The sequence below is a fragment of the Hipposideros armiger genome, unplaced genomic scaffold, assembly GCF_001890085.2.
Source record: "Hipposideros armiger isolate ML-2016 unplaced genomic scaffold, ASM189008v1 scaffold_300, whole genome shotgun sequence".
NCBI lineage: Eukaryota > Metazoa > Chordata > Mammalia > Chiroptera > Hipposideridae > Hipposideros > Hipposideros armiger.
In genome coordinates, this window is record NW_017731650.1 from 244,549 (window position 1) to 266,862 (window position 22,314).

At 35.1% G+C, this 22,314-nt stretch overlaps 2 long non-coding RNA genes across 3 annotated transcripts in view; one reads left to right on the forward strand and one right to left on the reverse strand.

Moving 5' to 3' along the window:
- Positions 1 to 4,728: 4,728 nt before the first annotated feature.
- Positions 4,729 to 12,565, reverse strand: LOC109391719 (uncharacterized). The gene is made up of 4 exons (XR_002125905.1): positions 12,491 to 12,565; positions 10,407 to 10,540; positions 8,021 to 8,106; positions 4,729 to 4,806 (listed from the first exon to the last, which is right to left on the reverse strand). It is a non-coding gene; the product is annotated as an uncharacterized LOC109391719 (long non-coding RNA).
- LOC109391718 (uncharacterized) overlaps positions 12,358 to 22,314 on the forward strand; it is a 431,571-nt gene continuing 421,614 nt past the window's right edge. For both annotated transcript variants that reach the window (XR_002125904.1, XR_002125903.1), the window contains exon 1: positions 12,358 to 12,721. This is a non-coding gene — a long non-coding RNA (uncharacterized LOC109391718). The remainder of the gene's footprint in view (positions 12,722 to 22,314) is intronic.

Sequence of the window (22,314 nt, forward strand, 5' to 3'; positions counted from 1 at the left end):
GGACTCGAACCGGCGACCCTGTTGCTCAGTGCTCGCACTCTTGAGCAATCTCTTAACCAACTGAGCCACTTGGCTAGCCCCAAAACCCCAAAATTCTTTATTCTAAGTCTTCCATTGAAGCTATATCTCCATTTGGTTTAAATCGACATCCAGGTTTTTAATTATTAAGACTATACATATAGTGTTTACTGCTGAATTTGGTTATATGATATAATTATATGCCAATTATTTAGAACTTCTGGGGTTGTTTTGTTTTTTTGTTTGTTTGTTTTTTAATTAATTAGTGCTTCATTTATGTTCTTTTTTGCCCAGTTCCTCTTTTTTTTTTAATTGGGGAACAGCGACGGTCATTGGTTACACATTGGGTTCATGCTACAGTGGCATAATTGATTTTTAGGGAGGGCGCAGCTCATAGTGGCCCATGTGGGGATTGAACCGGCCACCTTGGTGTCATCAGCACCACGCTGTAACCAACTGAGCTAACCAGTCACCCCTGTCAGGTTCCTCTTCCTCCCCCACCCAGCTCCCTTTTTCATTCCCTTCCTCCTTTTCTGTCTTCCTTTCTATTTTTGATAAGTCTTCCCCAAAGGTCCAAAATCTTTATAAAATGCTTCTCTATTCAACTTTCTATACTGTCAAGCTGGTCAAATAATTTAACTTTTTTTTCCCCATTTTTGTTCTAATATATTTTCCCTTGAAGAAATTTCTTCCTGGGAACTTCTACTTTTATTCTATTTGGTCACTCTCTAAAGCATCCTATAAAAAAGATGTAATTCAAGGATTTTTTTTTTTTGGCTGTCATCCTAGAAATTTGTTTTTCCATTTTATGATGTTATAGCCTCTTCCTTCTACAAATTATGTTCTCCTTTTGCTTGATTTTGTTTCTTTTTTGCTGAAGTGCATGTTCTGGTAATGTTTTGAGAAAGGTTCTACAGATGATAAATATTTTACCAGCTTATATGTTGAGAAATGTTGTTATTCTTCTTGATACTTGATTGAATCTTTGGAATAGAATTATAGATTTAAAATAATTTTCACTCAGAATTTTTAAAACATCCCATTACTTCCAATGTCACTGTTGAGAAGACCAGTGTCATTTTGATCCTGATCTTTTGTATATTACCTACTTTTCTCACTAATAAGCTTTTGAAATCTTCTCTTTATTTAGGGTGTTATAGACATATCAGAATATGGCTTAGTGTGGGTCTTTACCACCTGCCTTGAGGCACTTGATGGATCCTTTCAATTTGGAGACTCATTGTCATCTATGAGAAATTTCCTTGTATTATACCCTTCATAATGTCTTTACCAGCATTTTTTCTAATCTTTATTTCTTGAATTACCATTTGGAAGCATTGGATTATCTCCATCGACCATCTTCTTTTCAAAAGTCTTTTTTCTCCATTATTTATGTGTTTGTCTTTTTTAGTTTACCCTTCATTATCTTTTATCACTTTTACTTATTTTTAGTTTGGGTTCTCATATGTTAAAATTTTAATTATCTTTTTTTGCTTTTCTCTCTCTCTCTCTCTCTCTCTCTCTCTCTCTCTCTCTCTCTCAACTGTGTTCTGCCTTGTGTCACCATGGCATTATCTCTTCTCATATTTAGGGACATTATTATTTCTTTGAAATTTTCTTCTGCTCACTCATATTCTCTATTTCTCTGAGTTTCTTCATTTTTTTTTTCACTTATTTTATTTTCTATTTTTTCCTTGATGGATTCCCAGTGATGATTCTTAACTTTCCAACCATATTTCTGAAGAAAACACTAACACCTAATTAAAAACTTCTGTGTGCAGAAGTGATGCTTGTCAACAGGTAGACTTCACTTTTGATCCATTGGGTTGGCAGTTATTTTTTTGGGGGTGGACATAGCACATTAACATCTGTATCTGAGATTATTTTTCTCTGGGCAATTACTTACTCAGTAGGAAAGTTCTTAATCTTCTGTTTGGGTATATACACATCCTGGGCCTTAGCTAGGGAAGGTGGGGTTATTATAGTTCTCTGTGTATATAGACTTTCACGTAACATTTTAATGTTTTGTATCATGTCCCTTTTCTGCCTTTTGTCTTATTGGGGTAATTCTGGCTCAGTTTCTCCAGGTACCATATCTTTCCTTTAGGGGTAAGAAGAATTAGTCCCTTGACTCCTTTGTAGTGGATGTATGATCACAGATAGGTGTTCAATGGCTCCTCTTACCATCTCTCAAGCACCCTCTCTGTTTTCAACTCCTGGCCTCAACCCTACCTTTGACAATACCTGGATGTTCTAATGCCTGAGCTTTCCTTGGATATTACTATATGAGTGTGCTTATTTATTTTTAATTAGTACCTCCTATTTATATTTCATTTGTCTTTCTTCTACTCTGCCAAGTCAAATGCCGTTAATATACCTACTTTCTGCCTTTATGTATTGTGGGTTAGAGTTATACAGTTCTTTTAGTTTTATAAAATATTTGGCTTTGTGTGGTAAGCATATAATGGCTCCCCAAAATTTGTTCGCATCCTCATTCCCAGAACCTGTGATGGTTACCTTTTCCAAAGGGGTCTTTGTAGATGTAATTAAATTAAGGATTTTAAGATGAGGAGATTACCCTAGATTAACTAGGTGGGCTGTAAGTGCCATCACAAGTGTCCTTATAAGAGGGAGGCAAAAAGATTTGACACACACAGAGGAGGCAGTGAAATAAAGATGGAGGCAGAGATTAGAATGATGTGACTACAAGCCAGGCAATGCCAAGAAATACAAAGGCCACCAGAAGCTAGAAGAATCAAGGAGTAGATTCTTCCACAAAGCCTCCAGAGAGAGTACAACCCTGCCAAAAAACTTGATTTCAGCCCAGTGAAATTTATATTGAACTTCTGGCCTCCAGAACTGTAACAAAACAATTTTCTGTTGTTTTAAGCCACCAAGTTTGTAGGAATTTGTTACAGCAGGAACAGAAAGCAAACAGTACATATTAGAGTTTCTTTGTTCTACTTCTTGCTTTGTGATAATTTTTTAAAGGAAAAGGAGATAGAAAAGCATTTATTTCACCTTCTTGAAACTGGAATCCTTTCATTCTTTGACTTAGGATAGTTTTATTTCTCATAACTTTATCTCTACCATAAAGAATATGCCCACTTCCAGAAATATTATAGCTTTCCCAGATATGGAATTTTAACAGTGTATTCATTTATTCCTCTCCTCTTATTATATAGTGTCTTTTGTTGAAGACTGCTTTCCCTCTCTTCCTTCTCCTCTCCTCTCTTCTCCTTTTCCTATAATCTATTGATTATCTACTTAGTGTTAGCCATTGTGGTTAGCTTTGGAAATATAGTAACCAATAAAGCAATTTTATTGCCCTACATGATCTCACCATCTTAGTAGAGAAAAGGAACAAAAATAACATTCTTTTCAGTGTAAGACAAAAACTCAGTAAGACAAAAATTAACAACTAAAATATGATACTGTGTGCACTAAATTAGATGTATGACCAAAATGCTGTGGTCTCAGAAAACATATATTGAATAGCTCTGACAGAGACTGAGAGGATTTATGAAGTAGTACTTAATCAGGGCCTTAGGGGGTGAACTGCAGTTTTATGAAAAAAATAAATAGGGAAAAGTCATTTTATGGAAAGGAACTGCCTCCACAGAAAGCACACATATGACAAAGCATGGATTGCTTTGGTGTGGCCAGATATTTAATATGCCTGGAGCATAGATTAAGAGTGGGGGAGTATAAAGTCATGGGATAATAAAGGTTTGAGTCAGATTATGATGAACATTTTTTGCTGTATTAAAGAGTTTAGATTTTTATTATTTTGGAAATGGGGGGAAATAGGCTCTAAGTAGGAAATGACACAGTCCATTAGTAAGAAAACGCTGCTAGCATTTTGATTATCACACTGATGTAGAGTAGCTGAGAGATCACTTAGGGTCTCCTCTAAGAGACCAGATGAGCAGTAGATGACAGTGACCTGAGTCAAACCAGAGGTAATGGGACAAAGATAAGAGAATGGAATGAAGAGATAATTATGAAACAAAATTCCAGCACAGTGATGGAATTTCTACCATTAAGTGGAAGTACAAAGTACAATGCTAGCAGTAACAGGGTACAATTGGACACTGGGGAGCGGTCTGGGAAAGGACAGAGGAGAGGACACCTAAGCTGAGCTTTAAAAAACAGAAGGAACAAGTTATTTGAAAGAGAAGAGGAGCAGTGAATCAGGTTGTGACAGCAAGGTTCTCCAAACACCAGAGACAATCTGAGAAAAAGCATTAATGTGAGAACCAGAGTGGCTGCTTGATCAGCTCTCAGTGGCATGCAATTGACGGTGTAGAAAGTCTAGTGGGATGTGAGGTATGAAGGAACCAGCCAATGGAAATCTCCGGTTAATCTCCCTTTCTTCCCCTAAATGTTCATTTTTACATTTCTACCAATTTTTATGCCTGGAACAGTCTTTTGCCCACTGCTCATATTTTGATCCTTTTAAAATATACTCAGAACTTCTGTCAGGAAAGCCATCCCAATTTCCTGTTCCTTGGAGACATTTGCATAGGTTTCCATTCAATAAAAATTTATATCCAACTGTTTTATCCATTTGTAATACATTGTTTATTCATTCAACACACATTTTGCCAATATAAAGGAACAGCCAAGACACTGTCTATGGTTTCCACTAGAATGCAAGCACAATAGTTTGTTCTCTGGTTTGACAAGCCTTAATAAAAAGAGAGACAACACCCATCACAAGTCTTCATAGTTCTCTGCACATACAAGTATTCTGCAACATTGGACTTTCTTCTTGAGCTTCATTTTCTGAAAGGAAAGGGAGCAAGAAAAGAATAAACGTTTTAATGGGTAATCTGTATGATATATCCCAAAGTGCTTTAGCTCAGATATTTCCATGACTTTTTGAGTACACGCCATAATTAAAATCCATTTCCTTTCCTTAAAAGCCTTAAAGTTAATTAATTTAACTATGGATTGGGGACAAAATGACAAAAAGGGCAACAATTGCCCAACCTGATTAAATAGCAGTTAGAGTTTGAAAAACAGCTCTTTATTGAAAATTTTAGAACTGGAATCACAGAACTTTATCTGCCTCTGTGTTCAATAGTCCATCATACCCTCTTCTAATTGGAGGTTTAGGTCTGGTGATTGGGATATAGGTTCAAAGAGCTCCGGAAAGTAGTATTTTGCCTAAGGCTAATTCTTTAGGATTACCTAGCTCAATAGTCTACATTTTAATAACAGCATGGACAACCAGAGTTTCCAGTACAGTGTAAACAAGGGGTTTAGAGACATTGGTTTCAGAGTATTAACTTGATTCAGCACTCCTGATTCTGGCAGCTTTGCCTTTCTTGGCAATACCCTCTGGCCTTGAATTTCCCCTGAATGGTCCCAAATATCCTAATCTAAAGCTTGATAATAGTTGTAAAAGGTAAACATAATCTTCATGTTTTATGTTTGTAAGTTTCCAGACACAGTATGTCACCCACATTAGAATTAGTGTCTTGGTACTGTGGGGATTTTTAGCACCAAAATCTTCGAGGAGATATTTGGAACCAAGGAGGGCTAAAGGGAAAGACAACTTTTGGTAGGCTGATCTTTCCACGTTCCTCAAGCTATAGCATGTAGCATGTTCTTCAATACCTGCCCTGAAAAGCCCTAGTTTATCTCAGAGACCGTCCTCCACAAGTGACAAGCAAATCTTGGTTCTTGTTCTTGTCGGGCTTCTGCCACCTATGTGAGCCTTAGTGTGCTATAGCACATCTGCCTAGTACCTCTAATTTCTTTCCCTTGATTGAACTTGTTACTACACTATCTTCCTAGGTCTGGGATCGAGGCAGAGTTAGCTGCCAATAGCTAAAGCAGTGACTTCACTGGAAGGAATCTACTGATGATGAGGGTGCATGGGGATTGCTCAGTATCCTGTGTCTGATCAAAGACAACCCTGACAGAAGGACCCCTGTTTAGCTCTGGCCTCACAGAAGATCCTCTCCTGAGGAGCTCAAAACTTGCCCCTATATAGACAGTTTCCCGTAGAATCAGACTTCAGCATGTAGCTTTCACTATGCAAGACACACTATCCAGTCCAATTCATCCCAATTTGTAATTTTTCTCCATTCCCCTGTAATTTATGACTTTCTTTATTTTCTTTGGTCTGAATCAAACTTATGCTTTTCAACTACTGGAGCTCTCCAAACCCCATCCGCTATCTTCAGTTCAATTAGGCTTCATTCTGTAGTCTTTCCTGAATTCTCTGCTTATATCAATATAGCAACACATTTCAGAACCGTCTACACACATGCTTTTCATATGGCCTCTTCCCGTCATGCTTTGCTAACTCCTATTCTTACCATTGATTTATTTTTTCACCTTATGCTTTCATTCTCTTTCAATCTCTCTCTCTCCCTTTTTTGTATTTTTTATCTCCATATTTTTCTTTCTTTTCTTGTGTTATTGTTTTTGGGGTTTGTTGTTTTTTTTTTGTTTGTTTGTTTGTTTGTTTGTTTTTTGCTTTAACAAGGTCTTTAAATGACAGCACTCAGACTGTATTCTTTATATAGTGAAACAACAAAAGTTGTCCATCTGGGTGCTTTTGGCCAACCTGGACTCTTGTTCAGTGTGAGATTTTGCTTTTATAATACTTTGCTCAACTTTCACTTTTCATTAGTGACTCATTCTTTTAGACTTCTGTTTTCTTTCTTTTTCCCTCTTTCACCTCCCTCCCTTCCTTCCTTCCTTCCTTCCTTCCTTCCTTCCTTCCTTCCTTCCTTCCTTCCTTCCTTCCTTCCTCCCTTCACTTTCTTTATTTTAAACAACCTCACTCAACTCCCTACTTGCTCACCAATTTGCTATACATATCCTAAATTACAGTAAGATAATTTCTCACTTTTCTGCTGCTGTCCCCATCTTCTGGGACCCATATAGACACGGAGAGTCTCAGACATGAGTCTGGGGTGATCTAATTAAAGGTCAAAGTAATAAATGCTGTGGAAGGGTGTTTGTCACTGAGTGAAAGAGATGACTCTTGCCATATGCTCTCAATGGAGAAAACAAAGACTATATACATACATGAACATGATTTTTTACAGACTTTTAAATTTTTCCTCTAGATCTAAGTAACAGGGCAGAAGTAGTAAAATGGAAGAGAGGGGGAAATTTTCAATTAATTACAAAAGAATCATTCCAAGTACAGACTTCCTAGATTTCAGAGAATAAATAATCCAAAATAAGTTGAAAGCTTCTAGATTTGTGATAAAGAGAATGCTGGAATTTATAATACACATTAAGTTGGTAATGGTTACCTCTCCTTTTGTCTAATGAATATGTTTTCTTTTGTAAAAGGACTACAGTTAAATTATAAATATCTAGAAAGAAAATTCAAAAACAAAAACAATCCATGATTCTGCCATCCAGAGATGACAATTACTATCAATATTTTGATACCTGATCCTTTTATTATATTCAAAAATATCCATTTTACAAAACTGGAATACATGTTATTTGGAGTTTGTTTTACTTACCTAAAGTTCACATCTTTCACTTACCTAAAGTTGACAATTCATAACTTTTTAAAGTATTGATTTTAAATGGCTACATAATACTATATCATAATAATATATTCTTATTTTCAGTTTTGAATGTCAGTTATAAACAGTTTTGTACAAAACTGTTGATCTGTCTCACTGATGACTTTCTTACTAAAGAGTCTTTGACTTCTTTACAAAAGAATCTTTGACATGGTATGTCTTTGATATAATATTACTGAGAATTATGCCCCACCTCAGAACCTTTCCACTGGTAGGTTCCTCTCTGAAAGTGTTTTCTCATATATATTATGTTGGACTCCTACATTGCACTCAGATTTTTGCTCAAATGTTATCACACCAGAGAGACATTTCCCTGAGCACCTATATAAAATGGCACCTCCAAAATCATTCTTTATCCCGTTATCCTGCACTATGTTTCTTCTTAGTATTCAGTAGTACCTAATATGTTATTTGTTTACATGTGTATTGTTTACCTCCACCTCCTAGAATTTAAGGTAAATGACAGCAGAAATTCCATCTGGTTTGTTAAACACTTTATCCTCACTGCCTCCAACAGCACCTGGAACATAGTAAGTGATCGATAACTATTTGTTCTTTGAATTGATACATACATACAAAAATGCAAGAATTTTGGTATATATAATCTCGTTTCTTTCCAGAAAATTTGCTCAAGTTTATACACTCATAAACCTAAATAACCCACTTTGAATACTAATTTTAAAGTTGTCAAATAATAGGAAAAATGTATACTATAATCTCAATGTTGCTTTAGTTTCCTCTTTATTTTAAAATTTTCCCTTTGAATTACCTGTTCATCTTTTTTTTATTTTTTATTAAGGTGTTTGTTCCTTTAAAATAACATGTAAGAACTTATATGTATATGTATTGTGTGTGGAAATTTTGTATAGACATTTTCTCTTTTTCATAACATGCTTTTTCTTATGTTTTATGACATCTTAGATTAAAAAAAAATGTGTAGAACAAATATGTTAAGATTTCTTCCAGAGAGCTCACTTTCACTGTTCCTATATTTTTCCAACTTGTCTTTTTTTAAGATTGTCATCCATATCACTAGTACGATTTTTCAGAATGTCATTTCTTATCTTCACTTCATTTTTTTTTTCCTTCAGCCACTGTACTCTCTTTTCTTTTTGATAGTGTGTATTTCCATTTTGTTTTCCTGGGTTTCTTTTTTAGGTCTTTTCCTCTTTTTTGTATTATAGGGGTCATGACTTCATGAATTCTATTTAAAATGCCTGTTTTCACTTATTTTAATATATGATATATTCAGCTGTTGCTCTCTGTTTGATAATGTTCTTTCCCCACTTTCTCTGTCATATTTTCATATACTCCCTATTTTATATTTGTTTTCTATTTTCTTAACACTAAATTAACCTAAATCTTTCCAATATCATGTTTAGAAACAGATGACACCTGTTGTTTTCTTACCATCCACTTATTGCTGGTTAAAACCCATTCATACTGGTTAAATCCCCTTGCTGTCACTCTAGCTGGGTGACAGTTTGGTGTGCAGACCTCCCAGCTAGAGACTAGGCAGCATACATGGAGTCTAACTTTGCTCTCTAAAGTAAGGTGGTCTCCTATGTCTGAAACCTTGTTGTTTCACCAGCATGAAAAGCTACAGTTCCAATTATGAGCCTCTCTCCACCATCTTCCTACCTCTGCTACCACCTACATTGCTTTAAATACATTTAGGGGAATTTAATATGTCACATGCCAGTCCCTTCTCTCCCCTCCTATTTTCAGCTCTTAACACCAAAACAGGGAGACATGATGCTGTGAGGATACTACTCTATGTATCTCAAGTACCTTGTATTGATACCCAATGAAATCATGGCCATCCAGATTTTGGGTGGAACAGGTCCATGAAGCAGAATGTAGTTAATCAAGAAACACTGAAATACTTTCTTAACTTTCAAGTGGATAGGACTAGTCTGTCTACATGTATAGACCACCTGTTTTTTTTTTCCTAGCCTAACCTCATTAGCCCTCAAAGAATGGTCCCAAGATAGACTCTATTAAGCTTAGTTTCTTAGGATTGTTGTTAGTTATAGTTTCCTGTGTAGGTGGTTTAATACAAAGTTGGCTGAGGCCAACTTAGGATGGCAGACTGCTAATCAGATGTCTTAGAAAACTAGAAATTTGATAGTAATATTTTTCAAGCCTTTCATTATACTTCATCTCTTTCTCCATCTCAAAGTGATTACCTTCCAAAGCATTGCAGGTGAGTAGCGGAACATATATGGATGCAGAATGAAATTAGTGTAGGAAATGTCAATACCACATTATAAATAGGAAATTTGTTGTTATTATGTAATGCTTAGAAATTATGTCTATTGCTTCATATAGAAATATTGCATCCAATTATTTCGAATGACTTTTTAATTAATTAAAACACAATTTTAAATTATTTTTACATTAGTTATGTATTCTAAGTTAGAATTCCTAAATAAACATGCTAGGGTTTTTATGGTAAAATTATCTGAGCTATTAATATCTTTTTCAAATTAGATGAATTTAGCAAAATTATCTTCAAAGTTTCATTCACTCTCCATGACATCTAGCATAGTAGACGTTTTCCTCATAAAATGAAAATGAAAACTGAGTGGGGTAAAATTGACAAACTATTTTCAATGTCATCCTAGTAGCGATCTTTTCAATGTAAGCTACCACACTTTTGCAAAGGGGATTATCTTCATAACCTGTTTGTAATTCAGAAATGTCTGTGGTTGATAAACCCAACCGACCATAAAGAAAATACACTAGACTATGAAATCACGAAAGCTCTTTCAAATCCTGTGTATGTTTTATGTGGGTTATTAGTGACCTTGCACTTACCAGAAAGTCCTCTGTTTGGTGCATGCAGAAGCTCTGTGACAGTAAAGGCTGGATCCTACAGGTGTGTATGACTGTAGACTTCTCATGTATAAGGCCATTATACATTAATGTTGACTCTTGTGGCCCTGTTGACTCTTGGGAATTAGTTGTTAATTTTAAATGAGGAAAAAATAAAGCTTGTTCTTCACAACACATAAAAATGGAACATAGAATTACAGGGTAGCACTGAATCAGAGAATTTCTAAAGACTAGGTATCTCTCAAGGAGTAATTAGAATTCTTGATTTTCTACATATTTATTGGCTAAAACATCCAAAGTGCTTTTGAATGATGCCTGTTTTCAATATAGAAAATAAGCATGACTGAATCACTAAAAGCTACCAAATCATTATTATAATTATTTAACTTATGTTATTTTCAAAACTTATTTAGAGGCAATGTCAAATCAACCTCCTTTTCCAAACCTGTCAATGACCCCTATTGTATATTGGAAAAAGTCAACACCCCTAATTTCTGCACTAACCTCCACCCATAACTGATTTTAGCATTCTTATATTTTCTACTATTGTAGTTTTCAAAACTGATCCTGTCCACCAGATAGTATTATTTGGCCCTGTTTCTCTCACCTGTGTTATGCATTCTTGAATTTGGGTTGGTTTGTTTGTTTTAAGTCAGATGGTGCCTAATTTGAAGACAGCTCAAATGGTCAAGTAAAGGCTAATGAGATGGAAATGCTAAGATTAGCATCCATGTGAAATATTGCCATTTCTGTATAGTGTGGTGCCAGATTATTTTGTGGAATCATCAGGTAAATTGGGTGAGAACATATGGGTGTGGCAAATCCATCTTTGAGTGGTGCTGCATGGGGGAGGGTGTGATTATCTAACGTAATCACTTTAAGCATGCACTCCTTTACTGGGTTGTAGTATTCAAAAGAATAATTCAATTTGAAATAGAATTCCCTGATAAGTCTGTGTCACTTACTGACAAATAATGATGGTAGCTATGATTTTTAAAGTGTTTTTGAGGAATATGCAAATTTAATGTCAGAAGTTTAAATAAACCTGTAGTTTCAAAAGATTGCATTTCCCCTTAGTGTTTCTCTTATTTTCTGTTACTTTGAACTCTCATTTTTTTTATGTGTATTAAAGAGAGGAAACATTTGCCTGAAGTAGGGAACAAAAAGAAATTCTAATTAAAGTAGCAATGAGAATAAGAAATCATGACATTAAGATAGTATGTCATCTTGAAAGTGTTTAAAACAGCTCTCCCTATGCCCCCAAAGTGGTGTGATTTTGATTTCCTTAAGCATAGAGAACTTTATTTATAGCAGTTTAACTTTTCAGTTAGGTATAATAAGTTAGTACTTTTCTAAAACACTAAAACAAAACCTAAGAACCCAAGTGATTAAGAGATAGTTCTATGATATATTAGTTATTTTGCCATTTCTGTATTCCCAGCTTGAAATTTCATATAAAAAAAATGCTTCACTGCTTCGTTCTAAATCCTGTTTTATCCAACATGGAAAAAAAAATATATTGTTTGGAATTTCTTAATAGGAAAAAAAACAAAACATCTTTGACTGAATTATATAGTTGCTCCTGCCAGAGGAGACTTGGAATTTACCTTTGCTCAATTTCATGTCTGTAGCATATTTTCTATTAAAAATGTTTCTAGATTTTTAGTGTCTGCTTGGTTTGGGTTATCTAAGCTGTAATAAGTAGCCTTGGGACCCCTGAAGGCACACCCCACACACTTACGTTGTGTGACCTCGGGTCACAAGTAATGGCTGCCAGCTAATTGATTGAGAAAGGCTTGTCTGGCGGGGCCTCTCTGTGTCCTCCCTTTACATTCCTAAGTTCTGTGAAAGAGGCACTAGCTGCTGAGCCTAGCAAGGAAGGAAAAAAGAGAGGAAGTTTCTCTGTTCTGATTACACTCCGAATTCCCTTGTAGTGAGCTTACTTCTCTCCACCCACTTCTTACCAAGAACTCCTTAACTTGAAGGTGAACCTTCAAGCCTGATCCCAGAGAGTTACCCGAAAAGTGATCTGAGTAGTTATTGAACTGAAAGAACAAATTACCTACTTCAGGCGGTGGGGAAACGTATGGAAATTATATTAGAACTTCAGCAAAGTGCACAGCTGCATAACACAGAAGCCGGGACTCAGATTGACAGGCAAATAAGCCAGCTCGTGGAAGGGGCCTCTGGGTGGCAGCTCTGGGCTACTGGGTGATGGACAACTGTAGGCAAAACTGAAATGGAACAGGGGCAGAAAATAGCACACTTTTACTCTACGCAACCGTTGCTTTCGCCTGGTGAGTGCAGATTTAAGATTATTTAAAATATCCTCTCTATGTTGTAAAACAAGTAATCTCTTGTGCTCTGAGGGAAATTGTAGCAAGAACATTTCTTATAAGTTCTAGTAAGGCGATTTGCTTTTGTTTCTGCTTGATTTCACATTAAACTTGGCAATGCTAACAGAGAAATACAATATTTGTATTGTCTTGGTGTCCTTTTTCTTAAAATTGTCCTTTTGTTTAAGTCATGCTTCTCTTCAACCTGAATAAATATTGTTTTAGGCAAATCATGTGTGGAATAGATAATGAGGGAACAACGGTGTGACAGAATATATGTAAACATTTCATTTAGTCCAACTTTGTGTCACTTCTCCACGGCGTCATGTTTGCTGCCCTATATAGCACAGTCTGTATGAAAAGAGCTTTGTGTGAGAATTCCTGCGAGTTAAAGGGTCAGGGCCTATGCGTTATCTGACTCGCTGGGGTGTCTTCTTATTTTTAACCTAAAATAGGAAAAAAAAATGTGCATCTATCCATATTAAAAAGTATGTGTGTTTTGATTCCAACAGTTGCCTTCTTATAGTTTATGTGTGTTATTCCTGGCAAAGGATTGTTTAAATTTCTTTTGAGAAGCAGCATGCAAACTTCTTTTGTTTCTTTTTGTCTTGTTTGCTCGCATTTCACTGTTGAAACTTTGCACACATTTTTTTTTTTCCATTTAATTATCTTGAAACAATACTTGGTAGTTTTTTCAGTGCACCTATTACAGTGCAAATATCTTTAAAGTTAGTAGGCTTACTTTTTTGGGAAAAAAACTACCTCACAGTGTAAATTGTGCTTAATTCCTCTTTTAGCCATACTTATAATCTTATTTTAAATGTGCTGCTTGTTAAAAAAAAAAAAAATGTCGGAGTCTACAGGGAGTATTCATAGAAATGTTATAAGATTCTTCTTCAAGAACTGCAAATTCAGTATTACAGTGTTTAAGAAGTGCCATATATTATTGCTTTTGTTGACTTTGTTTAAAAAACTGTTTTCTTAGAATGGTGACTGCATTAGATATTACCAAATGAAAATCTATCTTCCATGCTGTTGATTTGATATAATATAGAGGTTTTCTGCATTGTTAATTGTGTTTCATATTCATTAAAACTTTTAAAAAAGCAGTTCTGTAATATAAATTTTGAATAATCATTAAAAAAATAAAATATACTAAAGTAAGTGCCTTATATTTTTAGATTTACAGCTTCTGTTTGCTAAAGCAAATTAATAAATGAAAAAATATACTGGAATAATAGTGAAACTTTAAACTTTACAATAAAGGAAGGAAAGCTTTTGAGGAAGAATAAATGTACTTTTGCTTATAAGGCAATTTTGAGGCATTACTTAGTTTTTCTTTTTCAAAGATTTATGGAAAACTACCAGCTGTTGTAAAACTAAGTAATAGCCTTGACTTTACTACAAAAACTATGTATAAGAAGGAAAATAATTTTTGAGCTATTCCTGTGATTTCACACAAGCCTCTTTCAACAATTGCAAAATGTGACTGACAAACCTTTTTCTAAGGGAATGAAGCGATTATGTTTGTCACCTGTTACATTCTGTTTTCTTTTTTTTGCCCACATGCACATTTCCTAGCTGTTTATTAGTGCTACAGGAAAATTAAAGCCTTTTTTCTTAGAGAAAATGTTGAAGTTTTCATTTGCATGAATCTTTTGAGGTTTTAAAATTATGTTCTCATCAAAATCGCCAAAGTGATTTTAATAGGTCTTGGTTATGAGCTTGATATGAATAGTTAAAAAAAAGATTTCTAGTGTTTATGTTTTTCTTTTAATATGCCTTACTAAATAAAGTTAAGGTATGCTGAGGATTTATGAAAGGCTTAGCCAACAGATCAGCCTTTTGAAAATATCTCCCTTTGATATCAAGATTGTAAAAAAAAAAAATGCTTATCCCTTACCTATTCCCTCCATACCAATCCAGAGGCCAGAAATTAAAGGAGCTTCATTATTTTTCTTGGTTGCAGTCTAACACAACTCAGGAAGTTACTGTGCTGTGAGGAGGGGCTGGAAAAGAATGGGGTTCCCTCTAAGGGAAAAACATAAACTGTGAAAAACAAAAGAAAAAAAGATCTACTATTTAATTTTCCTAACATTTAATCTTCAACTATCTTCAGTCTTTTCTGTTCATCTTTACTTATTGTTTGCTGAAGTGAAGGCACCTTTTAAAAACTGAAATCAACCTCAGCATTATTTTATAACCATGGTTTTAAGAAGGCACATATTTTTATATAAGTCTAATTTTCCACAGGAGTTGAAATTATGTATTAGATTATGAAACAATGAAAATATGTTCACAAATTAATATAGGGTTATCTCTTTTTTTATATCTAAAACATATTGGCAATCATTGTCCTTCCCTTATAATACTTTATTATAACAGGAGAGAGAGAGAGAGAGAGAGAGAGAGAGAGACAATGAATGTATGTGTGTGTGTGTGTGTGTGTGTGTGTGTGTGTGTGTGTGTTTACATTTATGAGTTCACAGAGAGGGTGATTGAGTGGCCTAGACATATGCGAGGTTTATGACACTGTTTGACTTACTTCCTTAATTCTCATGGTCACTAAATTTCCCATTTTTTCTGTACCCTTGTAGCAGTAGACATCTGTTGCAGTGAAATTATGCCTTCTCTATTGAGGAAAAATGTCATATTATCTGTATTCTTATTTAAATTACATTCATCAATTTGTTTTTAAAGATAATTTATCGAAATATATATATTTTGATTAGATCCTATTGTCTTTGACAAATTAGGGGTCCTCAAAAGGCTTTCCTAGAGAGTGGTAGTATGTTTTTCATTAATCTTCTTATAGGGAAAAGAGCACAGGCGTAGTGGTTGTTCATGTTTGTAGACACTGAGGAATCACATCTTCCTTAAATTATGGAAAACTCCAGTATTTTCTTTTTAAAGTCACTTATTTTACCATTAGCTTTCATTTGTTTTTATCTGGAACATCCTCGGAAGTGTCTGTTGTAGCTACACAATATATTATACATATTTCTTAAATTTTCTTTCACACTAATTTATGTATTTTTCTGTGCTTCATTTTTGGCTAATTACTCAGGAATATCTTACAATTTACTAAGTCTTGTTTTGACTATGTCCACTCCAGAATGTTTTTTGACTCACATTTTTTCCCTGGGAATTCTGATTCTTTTCTCATAGCCATTTTTGTTGTTTAATCTCTACTGATTTTCTTGTAAATTGTGCTGATGCTATTTCTTAATTTGTCTCTTTAGGAATACTAAATGCTTACTTGAAATTCTTAAATTGATCTATTTTCATGTCATTTGGTATGACTTCATTGCGTTTTTTAAAAATTTGTTGACAATTCATTTATTTATTTATCTATTTATCTATCTATCTATTTATTTATTTATTTATTTTCTTATTTATTTATTTATATGATTTCACATGTCTTGGAATTCTGGGTTTCAGGCTCAACTTGAGTGAAAAGGATTTAACCATTTTTTTCTCTCTCTCTCTTGGCTAGCCCTACCCCAGTGTTATAGTCATAGAGGTGGCCTTCATGTTCTGTAACAATAAGCTCATAATGTCTGGTAATGGGGATATCGTAGATCTAGTCTCCAAGTCAAACAACTGTTTGCCCCAGGTGCTGATCCCCAGATTATGGTGTTGCTCCTGGCCTGCCTATGTAAGCAGTTCTATGTATGGCTCCAAGTGGGTAGTCAGTTATTCAACTTCCTGTTATCTCAGATTTCAGTATGTGAACCTGACACTGATTTTCAGTCCCTGTGGGGCAAGTGTAGCACCCCAGTTACGTTACAGATATAGGCAATTGTTTGCCGCTCATTCTAGAAACCAGCAGTACACTGCAGCTCACTTCCTGTTTCTGTGTTATCACTGGTCCCCAGAAGTGCTTACTTTGTTTTTTATATCACTGTTACATTATCTTATTAAATAGTTTATGTATTATTCTTACATGTTGAGAGGCAAGAGGTTCAAACTACACTTTTGCAATGTCATCTTGAGAAGTGTTTTCCTAACCATGGGCTCTCAAAATAGAAAATATGGGTTCAAATTCCTACTCCTTTACTGCATTACCTTAGGCAATGTTTTTAACTACTTGAAAGTCTCCCTTTCTCTGTTATGGATGCTTATCTCCTAAGATTATTCTAAGCATTGAATGAGATAATGTATGGAAAACAGTTAGCCTTTGCTTAACCATATTAAGTGTGCAAATTCTGGGGGAGAAAAAACAACCAAAACCAAAACAAAACCAGGAGCTACCAATTATGTAATGAATAAATGGTAATAAAAGTATAAACTAGACTTTGTCTCTTGTATTCTGAGTGAATACAACATCATCATTTTTGATACCTAAGCCAGATTTCTAAAGATGAATGTCAAGTACACTACCTTTCATATCTAATAAATAGGTAGGTAGGTACTCTGTTACACTATCCACATAGCTTAGTAAGTATAAATGAATAATTCAGAGAATCTCAATATAAAATAAGGCAGTCTTCAAATGGCCTTTTTGATAAAGTTATTCTAAATTCATGAAGCTTAAGCAGCGTAGAAGAGAAACGTGACATGAAAATATGTTGTTCTTGTGTTTTGTTTTGTTTTTTTGATTGCCTTGGCTTGATTAACAGTGTGTATTTATATATTACAGTTTCACCCTTTGATGGGTTTCTGTAATAGTAATAAAAAGGGAGGAGGAAGGTCTTTTGTAAGGGTTTCAGATGGTCTTGTTTTATAGATAATTTGTAATATTAGTATTTATTCAATATTAGTATGTTTTAAAAAACATTTCGACCAGAAATTAAATTTACAGTATTGGCAGAGGGTATGTTTCACTAGGTGGGGAATTAAAATTTTGTGACATGAACAGTTTCTGAAAATTAAAATGTTTAAAAGGAGCTTAAGAAAGATGAAGATCAAGATGAAGTGTCAGCAGTAACTTAGAATTCACCTTAGAGTTTGAAAACAAAGAAAACAAAAACAGATCTCTAAAAAGCTACTAGCAATATACCCTTGAGTAGAACATTTATGAAATAGACATTTTATTTTCTTTCTTATCACTGGTTTCCCTCGACCATGTGACCTCTCTCTTTCATTTCCATCTATAGGAATACTTTTTGCTCATTCCTTAAATGATCATGAGCTTAGGTGCACCTTTCTGGACTGCCTTTTCTTCTCTTACTATCCTTTCTCCTTTGTTTATCTCATCCATCACCATGACTTCAGATACCATTTTTAACCAATCTCTAGCTCATTTCTCACCCCCGGATTTCAAACCAGTACAGTAAAACCTTGGATTGCGAGTAACTTGGTTTGCGAGTGTTCCGCAAGATGAGCAAACATTTCTAATACATTTTAACCTGGTAAACGAGTGATGTCTTGCAATATGAGTAGTTTGTTTCCAGAACAATGCTCACAAACCAAGGTATTATTATATACCCAATTAGCCACAGGCAATTTCTATTAAACATGTCCAAATCTGAATCATTTCCCTATCAAAAACCATTTTTATTTCAATTTGTTGCCCAAAATAGAAACAGAAAAAGAAAATTTGCCACCTTTATTCCTCCCTCTCCCCACACATTTAAGCTTTATGGAATAACTCTATTTCTAAGTTAGCTGACCCTTGAACAACATGGGTTTGAACTGTTCAGGTCAACTGATACATAGATGTTTTCAATAAATGCCTGCACTGATTTTAATCCGTGGTTGGGAGTCTGCGGATTTGGAGGGCCAACATTATGGATTGATCTGCATCCTTTTAACATAGGGAACTTGAGCCTCCATGGATGTTGGTATCCATGGGGGGTCCTAGAACCAATTTCCTGAAGATACCGGGGGGGGGGGGGGCAACTAATGTAGTTGTTGTGGAGAAATCAAAAGTTGTATGCAGATTTTTCAACCGTGCAGGGTTGGTGCTCTGAACCATGTGTAGTTAAAGGGTCAACTGTATTTCTGCTTCTAAACATTTCCCTGATCACATCTACACATTTCTTACCATCTAACTTATACTGAAAAACACTTTAGAGTTGTTTCATTCAAGGATGAGAAAGCTGGGGTATGTATTCATAGTACCCATCTGGCATTGGTTGAGGGTAACTCCTGTAGCCATTAACTCTAAAATTCCAGCTCACCTTGTGGCAGCCCAAGTATGTTCTTGGTTAGGAAACACCTTCATGCACAAAGTGATAGGTGCTTGCAGTAAAATACCCTCGGTATAAGGGAAATATGAGTGTCAAGGATATATGAGAGAGCCAGCTGAGTGGCTCAGTTGGTTAAGAGCTCACTCAAGAGTGCGAGCTCTAAGCAACAGGGTCGCCAGTTTAATTCCCGGCCTGAGCTGAGCTGCTGCTCTGCTGAGCTGCCAACAGGTGGCAGGATGGCTCAGCTAGAAAAGAAAAAGAAAAAAAAAAAGAATATAAGAGAACACCAAGAGCATCTGCACCATACATTTTAGAAGCATTTAAGTTGTTTCCAAGTGTTATTTCAAACAATGTTGCAAAAAACATCATTGTATATGTTCCCTTGTTATCATATGTTGAATTTTTCTTATGGTATGTACCCAAAAGTAGAATTGCTATGAAAGGTCTAAATTTTACAACTCTCCAAATTACTCTCCTAAATAGTGAAATTACTCTTCTAGGGTACTATACAAATTTTTGCTTCCATCAGTAGTTATTAGAGTGGCCTTTTGCTCATGTCATTTTCAACCTTTATTTAATATCGCCTAATGTTTTAAATCAATCTGTTGAGTAAAAGAGTACATTACAGGTTTTTAATTTGCAATGTATTTTTTTTATTTCTAATGAGCCCAGCCATTTTTCTAATGATTATCTGAAGCTGGATGAGCAGTGGAGACCTTAGCTATATAGAGACTATAATATGTCACTCATTTTTTAACATGAAATACATCTTTATTTATTGATGATTCAAATGCCCTCTTCAGTTAATTGCTTCCTGATTTCTTTATTAAGTCGCTTGTCTTTTTCCTACCAACTTTTTGGCCTTCTTTATTTACTGTTGGCCATCTCGACTCCAGTCCCTGTTTTATAGGTACCTTCACAGAGTTTCTTTTTAAATAACGACATAGATTTTTTTTTATTCCCCCTCATTATTTACAGTATTTTAAAACAAGCTTTTGTTGTGTAATATCCTGTGGAGTTATTTCAAGATGTGCAAAGAACTGTGCTGCATTATGAGGGGTGGAACCATGAACACAACCTAGTGACTGAGAGCGTAGTCTCACATGTGACATTGAGAGAGTTATAAAAGCACCATTGGAATTTAGAGGGGTGACCTTTTTTTTTTTCCAAGTGAAAAGTTAGTATTCCTCAAAACAGTTGAGAATTATGCATCAGGATGTACAATTTATTCCTACACCATGTTTTTTGTTTGTTTATTTGACCCAGCATCCTAAATATCCAGTTTTCTATAGCTGAAGAAAGTGTAGCAAATCTGTATTCAAGAAAATGTGTATGAAGAGCCTATTACATATCAGGCTGTGACAGGTATTAATGGAAATGTGAAAGTGAACAAGGCAGCTAATGCCTGACTCAGGGAAAGCAGAGGCTGGGTGTTAAACAGCGATGAGGAAAGAGTAGATACAGTATGATACTACAAAGGCATCTTGGGAGATGTAGCATATTTATTGACAGAGTGTCTGTGTTTCAGGCTGAAGCATGGTTGAGGAATGGGGAATGCTACAGACAGAGTATGTATAATATTATGAAATTGAGCACATGCATAACATTCAAATTGGATGGAGTAAACGATGCTAGGGGTGGTGAATGGCTCAGAAGAAGCTATAGGACAAGTGCTGACTCATTCCTGAAACGCCTAATTTGGACACTATCCTAGGTAACCGCTTAAAGGGCTTAGTAAAACTGTCAAAAGGTCAGATATTGCCTTTACCTAGATAGAAGAATATCCTGGGGCATGCGTGGTAGTTAAACCATGACAGTAGGTGCTATTTCTCAAGAAATTTCTTAATCTGGCCACCATAGTTACTTAGAAGATTCAAAAACAATTTTTAGGTATCTGTAAACTGCCGATGTTTATATGCAGTATTTATGTATATATAAATTCCTCACTAAGTTCTTAAACTTGTCATTGACTAAAAAATTCGAGTATCACTAGATTACAGTAAGAATAGTAGTTGATGATTCACCCTAAAAAAGAAGGAAATCCTGCCAATTGCGTCAACATTGATGCACGTTGAGGGCATCATGCTAAGTGAAGTAAGTCAGATAGAGAAAGACAAATACCCTATGATGCCAATTATATGTGGAATCTAAAACAACCAAATGCATAGAATCAGAAAACAGATGAGAGGTTGCCAGAGGCAGGGGGTGGGGTTGCAGGAATTGGGTAAAATGATCAAGAGATACAAACTCCCAGTTATAAGATAAGTAAGTTCTGGGGGTGTAATGTACAGCATAATGACTATAGTCAATACCACACAATAATATTGTATATTTGAACTGTACATTAACATAACATCGTATATTTGAAGGTTGTCAAAAGTATAAATCTTCAAAGTTCTCATTATCAGAAAAAAGTTGTAACTATGTGAGGTGATGGATATTAACTACACTTACTGTGGTAGTCATTTCACAATATATACATATATCAAATCAGTATGTTGTACACATTAAACATCACTTTTGTTTGTCAATTATATCTCAGTAAAACTGGGGAAAAGGAACAGTATTTGGCCAAAAAAGAACCTTTGAGAAAAATCAATATTTAAGGAGCAGATAAAGGAAGAGAAGGAGTTCAAAAGCAGATAGAAAAACAACAAAAAGAATCATGGAAGCTGAGTGTATTAAAGGCTTAGTAGTTATAAGAAAACAATTCTACAGTTAAGTTCCTTGAATATGATTCGTTTATTTCTCTCATATTAAAAGCTAGCCTATCTATGCTAACAGGGTCATTTTGCTCAAGGTCACTCAGGAACCCAAGTTCCTTCTGCCTTGTTACCTCGGTTGGGTTGCGGGCAAAGGTGAGCTCACACAGGAAGAGAAAAGAAGCTTACATTCAGGGACAAATGCCCGTGTTTAAGTTGAAGACAGCCTAGATATTATATGTGATATATCTGCTCTATTCTACCTCTAAATTTATGGAGAGCCCCAATTGGATGCAATAGAAACTAGGAGATTCAATTTCTACCTGGGAAGTCACATAATTAGGAAGAGGGGGAGAATGAGTTTTGGAGGAACAACCAGCAGTTGCCACACCAACTTTTGAAGTTAAAAAATACTTCGAGATTAGATAGCTTTATATATCGACTTAACATTTATTGAGTGCTATATTTGGTCAGTATTCTGTGATGAGAATATAGACGTTTAAAAAAATCTGTCACGTAGTTTATAATCTAGAAGTGAGAGATGCTAAACCAATAAACAAATAAATGTGTGATACAATATTAGGAGGTAATAACTACTAAGAAGAAAAAATAAAGTAAAAGGATAGAAGTGCTATTTTTAGATAGACTAGTGAGGGAAGGTCTATTATGTTCAAAACGGAAAAGACAAACTATTGAGATCTCCCTCTTTGGGGGAGAA